At 33.8% G+C, this 8,338-nt stretch overlaps 1 protein-coding gene across 11 annotated transcripts in view; it reads left to right on the top strand.

Moving 5' to 3' along the window:
* The first annotated feature begins 4,516 nt into the window (after nucleotides 1-4,516).
* Nucleotides 4,517-8,338, top strand: part of N4BP2 (NEDD4 binding protein 2) — a 75,889-nt gene continuing 72,067 nt past the window's right edge. For 10 of the 11 annotated variants that reach the window (XR_008296350.1, XR_003418851.2, XM_053217447.1 and 7 more), the window contains exon 1: nucleotides 4,550-4,615. The gene's annotated coding sequence lies outside the window, so the exon portion shown is untranslated. Of the gene's footprint in view, nucleotides 4,616-8,338 lie in introns of all 11 variants that reach the window. The other variant, XM_027055662.2, reaches the window with a different exon arrangement.

The raw sequence follows: 8,338 nt of genomic DNA, 5'->3' as shown, positions 1-8,338 counted from the left end.
CCCTCTGTTTTCTGTTCATATTTATGAGTCTCTTCTGTTTTGTCCCCCTCCCTGTTTTTATATTATTTTTGCTTCCCTTCCCTTATGTTCATCTGTTCTGTCTCTTAAAGGTCTCATATGAGTGAAGTCATATGATATTTGTCTTTCTCCAGCTGACTAATTTTGCTTAGCATAATACCCTCTAGTTCCATCCACGCAGTTACAAATGGCAAGATTTCATTCTTTTTGATTGCTGAGCAATACTCCATTGTATATACATACCACATCCTCTTTATAGTGTTTTTTCTTAAAAATCTTTTTCTTGCTGTTTTTGGTTACTTTTATTTGTCTGAGGTTTAAAATGTTCATCCATGAATCCGTTGTTCTTTTCCTTTGTCATTGCTTCATATTTCCAAATTAAGAAATTTCATTGTTCTACGGATGTGATAATCAGTTTTTTCTAATATTTATTTTTTTAAGTTTATTTTATTAAATAATCTCTGTGCCCAATGTGGGGCTCAAAATCATGACCTCGAGATGAAGAGTGAGAGATCTGACTGAGCCAGCCAGGTGCCATCTAATATTTCTAAAATTAACTTTGTAATCAGAATTTAGGATAAATTCTAAGCATAAATTCATAATTCTAAGGTGATACCACCTTAATTGTTTCAGGAATTACTATTAAATCTTTTTATCACTATTAAAAACTTTAATCTTGTTTTGGAAAGCCTATCTTGTCTCCCCTTACCCCTCCCCCCCCACCTTTTTTTTTAATGGTGGTCATCCTGTCAGGTGTGAGGTGATATCTCATGGTTTTGATTAACATTTCCTTGATGATTAGTGATGTTGAACATCTTTGCATATGCTTGTAGGCCATTTGTATATCAGTCATCAGTGGAGAAATATCTATTCAAGTCCTTTCCCCATTTTAAAATTTGAGATTTTTTTTGTTTGTTATTGACTTGCAGGAATTACTTGTACATTTTGGATATTAATACCTTATCAAATACATGGTTTGCAAATACTTTCTCCTGTTTTGTAGATTTGCCTTTTCACTCTGTGGATTGTTTCCTTTGCTGTGCAGAAGTTTTTAAGTTTGATGTAGTCCCATTTGTGTATTTTTGCTTTTGTCTCCTGTGCTTTTGGTGCCATATCCAAGAAGTCATTGCCAGTCTAAGGTCATGAAGTTTTCTCCTGTGTTTTTTCCTAAGAGTTTTATGGTTTCATGTTTAGGTCTTCAACTCCTTTTGAATTAATTTTTGTATATGGTGTCAGGTAAGGGTCCAAGTTCATTCTTTTGCTTGTGGATATCCAGTTTTCCAAGTACCATTTGTTGAAAAGACTATCCTCTCTCCATTGTGTAGCCTTGGCATCCTTGTCAAAGATAACTTGACCATATATGTGAGGATTTATTTCTGGGCTCTATATTCTGTTGCAACTGTTCTTAGGTTTCTCTCTCTCTGTCTCTTTTTTTAAATATTTATTTATGTTGAGAGAGAGAGAGTGCGAGCAGTAGACGGACACACAGAATCTGAAACAGGCTCCAGGCTCTGAGCTGTCAGCACAGAGCCCGACACAGGGCTCGAACCCACAAGCCATGAGATCATGACTTGAGCTGAAGTCCGATGCTCAACCTACTGAGCCACCCAGGTGCCCCTGTTCTTAGGTCTTTTTATGCTGGTACCATACTGTTTTGATTACTGTAGCTTTGTTAATATGTCTTGAAATCAGGAAGTGTGAAGCCTCTAGATTTGTTTTAATTTCTCAAGGTTGTTTGGCTATTTGGAGTCCTTTTCTTCACTGAAAAAAATACATATATACAGTAAAACTTTGGTTCATGAGCATAATTCGTTCCAGAAACATGCTTGTAATACAAAGCACTTGTATATCAAAGTGGATTTCCCCATAAGAAATAATGAGAAGTCACATAATTCATTCCGCAATCCCAAAATGTTCATATAAAAATGATTACAGTACTGTAACATAGTACAAAATAATAAAGAAAATATATAAAGAAAAAGAAACAACCTAAGGTAAAAGCACTTACCTTTAAAAACCTTTGTGGCTGGTATGAGGGAGACAAGAATGAGGAAGGTTATTGTGTAGGACGACTTTCACTATCACTAATGGAATCACTGCAATCTATTGGCCCATTGGAATCTTTCTCTTTTTGTGCAACTTTAACAAGGAACCTATCCAGTGACACTTGGTTTTTGCCTCCTTTTGGGGATTTTGTGGAAATGTGACATTGCATTGTCATTAAACACATTCGTTGCTTGCACTTCTACATCCTTTTCTGATGGTGCTTTCCTACAAAATTTTGTACCATTTCTCACATTTACTCATCTCCCTAATCTCATTTGAAGGGAGATTTCATCTTTTTCTCTTCTATAGATGAGATGCTGATGCAGACTTCTTACAAATCTTGCCGTTTTGGCTGCTTGGACACCTTGTTCGTTCTTCTTGATGATTTCCTTCTTAGCTTCCACCATAATCATCTCTTTCTTACTGCCTTTCTTTTCAACCTTTTTCTGCATGGGGGCCATTGTATATGCTCACAGAATTGTTGACTACAGTATTAATAAACTCTTGTCATATATTGTATTTAATATAACTGGCAATAAGGCAGCAGAGAAAAGGGTCTGTATCTGCAGGTACCCTGACCTAGAATGAAGCAAAGCATTTCTAAGCTTACTCTCAGCATGGAAAAGCAAAGGACTGTCCATAGGTGCTTTGAAGTGACAAAAGATACACTAGTGCCTATTGTGGGCGCCTTGCAATGTTCTGAAAAATCATTGATTTCTGCCAAACACCATGGCCTGAGACCGAGCATCTGAGCTCAGGATCGCCCACAATCCTGCAGAGAGAGAGAGAGAGAGAGAGAGAGAGAAAGAGAAGAAGAGAGAGAAGAGTAACCATCAGCATCATGTGTTACTTGCACTGCAAGACATCGTATTGCAAGACATCACTCGTTGATCAAGTTAAAATTTGTTAGAAGTGTTTGCTCATCTTGCAGAACACTTGCAGAGCAAGTTACTTGCAATCCAAGGTTTTACTGTATATGTATGTATGTGTGTATATATATACATGTGTGTGTGTATACATATACATACATTTATATATATGATGATGATGATTATTTTTTGTTAGAGTAGGCTCCGCTCTCAATACGGGGCTTGAATTGATGACCCTGAGATCAAGAGTCATCATCCACTGACTGAGCCAGCCAGGAGCCCCTCCTTTTCTTAAGTTTAATCCATTAGAATTTCTTCTTTCATTTTCTTCCTTTCCTTATAGCATGATTGGATTTTTCTTCTCAGAGTACATATGGATAGATAAACAGATATAATAATATTTTTTGAGTATTATACATTTATGTTATATATGTGTATATTTTGGACTTTCCTAAATTTCATTTAAGGATTTAGCTTGTAATTTGCTCTTTTAAATTATGAGAAGACATTATCTTTAGCATATATCTTCCAGAAAAAGGATATTCTCCACTATAACTATAAAACCATTATTTCTAGCAAGATAACAGTAATTCCCTAACAGACTCATACCATATATTTCTTCAGTTTCCCAAACATTTTTTGTGTTTTTTTTTTTTAATACCAAATTCACATTAAGAGCTACCCATTGCATTTAGTTATCTCTTTGAGTCTTTTTTATTGTAGCACTGCCTTTCTTACCTGTCTACACCACCTTCCGTCTCTTACCCCGTGATACAGACTTGGTAGGTCTGTTGAGAATGTCTATGTTTTTTGTATTGCTGATCATTTATTTACTCATGGTGTAGAATAACCTCTTTATACCCTGTATTTTGTATAAACTGGGTGTTAAATCTAAACGTGTTTCAGATTCAGGTTAAAGATTTTTGGAAGAATATTTAGTAATGCTTTGTACTCCTATTGTTTCATATTAAGAGGCACATAACATTTAGTTGTCCTATCATTTTGATTCTGTGTTTGATCACCAGGCTAAGGTGGTGACAACCAGATCATTTTATTGTAAAGTTATCTTTTCTTTTTTGCATCTAGTAAATCATCTGTACCTGCTACTTTGACACCAGGTAAATCACTATCAACCTTTCACCTAATGATTTTAGCCTTCATTGATGATTATTGATTCCTGTTCAGTTATTCATTATATATATTAAAATTATATTGTTCCTTGTACATTGCTGTTGCATTGTCCTCTTCTATGAAGACTTTTCCCTTATCAGTTAGGGGTATTTGTTACCTTGAAAAAAATGTTCTTTTTGAAAAATAAATGCTTAGTTTGTTCCTTTAATATAACCATTTCCAAGTGTAGTAGTTACCTCCAGTGGTGGCAAATGAGTTTGGTCTTTTTTCTTTTTCTTCCTTTTTTTTTTTTTTTTTTTTTTACTTTTATGGCTTTCTGTGTGGAATCTTATATATTTGTATTATAAATATTATATATGTTTTGAACTTTGATATCATTTAGGATTGTAGTTTGATATAAATTTGTCTTTATTATATATGTAAAATATGTAACTTACTATTTTTTTATTTATAGTAAGAAGACATGTTAGGTAACAGGAAGAGCTGTAGAGTTTGCAGATACCAACTGTGGCCTTAAAAAGCATGTTGGTAGCATCAATGCCAGGCAGATGGTAAGTATAACCAAAGTCATAGAGTGTGAATATTTTACACATAGGTTCTCAAGCCTTTTTATTTGAGTGATTAAAAAAAAATCTCTCAGAAGGAAAATGTAGTTACAAATTTTGTTACTAGAATTTCTCGAAGAGTTTGTGGTTGCATAAAACAACTGTATTGTAGTCTTGGTTTTCCCCTTTAATGTGTGTTTTCATTTCTCTGCTTCTAAACTGCTTCTTCATATTTCATATATTGTTAGCCATCTGCATATATTATCTGTGCACCCATTTTCTATATGGGACTATGGCTAACTGCCAGATTGAAGTATATATCATAATCTGTATAATCAAGGAACATGGCTAATGGGAAAATAAACACATACAGATGAAAATATGTTGGTAAAACCAACAATGTGAGACTCTAAAATAACCAAGCAAGACTAGGACTGGCAGTATGTAATGAAGGATTATAGAAAGTATTGAAGAAGTCTGTAGAAACACACCTTCCTGGATTCTTTAGCTAAAAGTGTATATTGTTCAGCAACTGGCTTTTTTCTTTAAGAATATGTCTAAGAGATCTTTCTGGTTTCTGCACACATATGGTTTCTTCATTCTACCTTAAATTTTATAACAATTGCCTAGTATTCTAAAAGGTGATTTTTATCATAATTTATTTAGCCATACTCTTATCCATTGATATTTAGAATGTCTTCAGTGATCAAGTATAATAGTTCTTAGGGCATAGATAGATACATTTTAAGATTATTAGTTACGTTTTCTGTAAATGCTGTCTTTTTCAGTGACACACTCTTTGGTACTTTGATGAGATTTAGTACTTATCTTACCCTTATCACAGTAGCACACTTAAAATCATTTTGTAGGAAACTTAATCTCCAGTTAAGATGGATTGATTGGTTTTGGTAGCATTTGTTTATGAGAGAGATGTTTATTTTCCCATTTTAGAGAAAGCAAGAGCAATGAGTGAGGGGGGTGGGTGGGGAGAAGGGGCAGAGGGAGAGAGATAATCTTAAGCAGATCCCACTCCTAGTGCAAGCCCGATTGATACAGGACTGGATGCCACAAGCCTGGGATCATGGCCTGGGCCAAAATCAAGAGTTGAGTTGGATGCTGAACCCACTGAGCCACCCAGGCACCCTGAGAGAGATGTTTCTTGATCTTTTTTGCTATGCTGCCATATATATTCCTTATAGAGAGGTGCTTTGAGTCCTATGACTGCCATATATATTCCTTATAGAGAGATGCTTTTTTTTTTAAACATTACCATTTTTTAAAAATTTTATTTATTTACTTTGAAATACACAGAGAGAGGTGCGCGTGTGAGTGCACGCAAGCAGGGGAGGGACAGAGAGAGAGGGAGAGAAAGAATCCCAAGCAGGCTCTGCTCTGATAGTGCAGAGTTCAACATGGGGCTCCAACTCACAAACTGAACTCATGAACCCTGAGATCATGACCTGAGCCCGAACCAAGGACGCTTAACCTACTGAGCCACCCAGGCACCCCTAGAGAGATGCTTTTGTTTTTTCTTCCTTTTTGATGGTTTTAAGGAGCTAAGGTGTTATTAATACATTTGATTCTTAGTATCAGTTTTCTTAGGCCTATTCTTTGTAGATGATATTGCATATTAAATAGAATATATTTCTTGATTGTCATAGAAACTTACTATTTTCTGTTTATTTTTCTGTAAAGGTAAATTGTCTAAAATTAGTTGTCCTTATATAAATTTATTATTTATTTATAAAATGACATGGGAGTTTTTTTAGTGTCAGTATTGTGTTGATGATGTAGTTTTCAATAGGAAGGGGGTTTTTTTTGAAGTGGTATTTACTGGTATATTCACTTTAATGACAGTACTGACCGTTGCCATACCATTGTTAAAGTTCATGTTCACTCTAAATGTTAACCTAGAATTTTTTTTTTTTTTTAATGTTTAAAAGAACATATACATCCTTATCTGTTAAAAAAACAAACAACAAACTCGAGTTGATAAGACTTCTGCTTACCATGCTGGAATATTTTTGATGATAATCAGTGAGCAAGTATGTATTGGTTGGTTAGATTCTCTATCAGGTTAAAATTAAATAATAGAGGGAGAAGAGCTTGGAAAATGTGTATATGAAATTTATATATTCATGGTCTCATTGTTAACAAAAATTTATATTATTTGTTTTTATGTTCTTCATTTGAGCCACTTCTTTCACATTTCTCCATTATATATCAAATCTTACCCATTCTTATATAGCATATCCTTTTAGAATACACTCTCTATTTAGGTCAGGTATGTGTGTAAAGAAGCTACATAACCTTGTTTAAACTAGTTTATTAATAAGTCTCTCTTTATGGAAAAAGGAAGATGCATAAGATCAGTTGATAAAAATGTTGAACATTACTCAAGTGAATAAATGGGATTGAAATAATATGGATATATAAAGTAAAACTAGTATTTGGGTGGTAGTGTATGTTTTTATGTATACGATATTCTTCACTTTATTAAATATTAGACACTTAAACTGCCTACATGTTTAGATCTTTTTCCATATAAGTAGACACAATGAAAAAAGAGGTGGAAGGGATACATGGTTTAATAGGTAGAGGAACAAGTATAGAGGGAAGTCTAAGATTTAGCTTTGCTAATAGTAATTGTTGTTTTTTCCCTGATTGTGAAAATACATATATATTACAGATCATTTGGAAAATGCAACATAATGTGGTATGTAAAAAGAGTAACATGTTAAAAATAAAATTACTTGTAATCTCAAATTATCCAGAGATTTCTAGTCTAATATTACAGTCTGATCTAGTCCCATTAAATTATATTAAGTTTTGTGTCTTGCCTTCTTTTTTCTAACATTGTCTTACAAAAAACCCTCGGGTGCCTGAGTGGCTCGGTGGGTTAAGCGTCGGACTTTGGCTCAGGTCATGATCTCATGGTTCCTGGGTTCCAGCCCTGTGTCAGGCTCTGTGCTGACAGCTCAGAGCCTGGAGCCTGCTTCGGATTCTGTGTCTCCCTCTCTCTTTGCCCCACCCCTGCTTGCGCTCTGTCTCTGTCTCTCAGAAATGAATAAAAGTTTAAAAAAAAAACAACTGTCAATGAAATATTATCCAAAATATAGTTTTTAATGACTGTATAGATTCCATTTTAGGAATCTAAAGGGATATTGTGCTTGATACTTTTCTAGTCCTTAGTTTTCTTATTTGCAAAATAGGCATAATAATACTTACTAGTTTAAGAGTTAAGTAAATTCATGATTTAACATTCTAGCTGGCATGTGTTAAGTATTTAATAAATTATACTTACTATTACCAGAAATTATTTTATCTTTCTTTTCTCATTATTTAGTTGTTTTTTAGTTTTTCTTTGTAAAAAATTACTGTATTTTGAACATTTCTATATAAATATCTCTGTAAATCTGATTTTTTTAATGATGAATTCCTAAAAGTGGAATTACTATATCAAAGAATATAAATACAGTTGACCCTTGAACATCACAGGTTTAAACTGCCTGGATCCATTCATGTGCAGATTTTTTACTGTTCTGTAAATGTATTTTCTCCTCTTTATATTTTTCTTAATAACATTTTCTTTTCTATAGCTTACTTTATTATAACAAAACAGTATATAATACAAAATTTGTGTTAATTGACTATATGTTCTCAGTAAGGCTTCCAGTCAACAGTAGGCTATTAGTAGTTAAGTCAAAAGCTATATGGGGATTTTTGACT

Source organism: Acinonyx jubatus, chromosome B1 (genome assembly GCF_027475565.1).
Source record: "Acinonyx jubatus isolate Ajub_Pintada_27869175 chromosome B1, VMU_Ajub_asm_v1.0, whole genome shotgun sequence".
Classification (NCBI taxonomy): domain Eukaryota; kingdom Metazoa; phylum Chordata; class Mammalia; order Carnivora; family Felidae; genus Acinonyx; species Acinonyx jubatus.
This window is presented reverse-complemented; position numbering and strand designations above follow the sequence as displayed.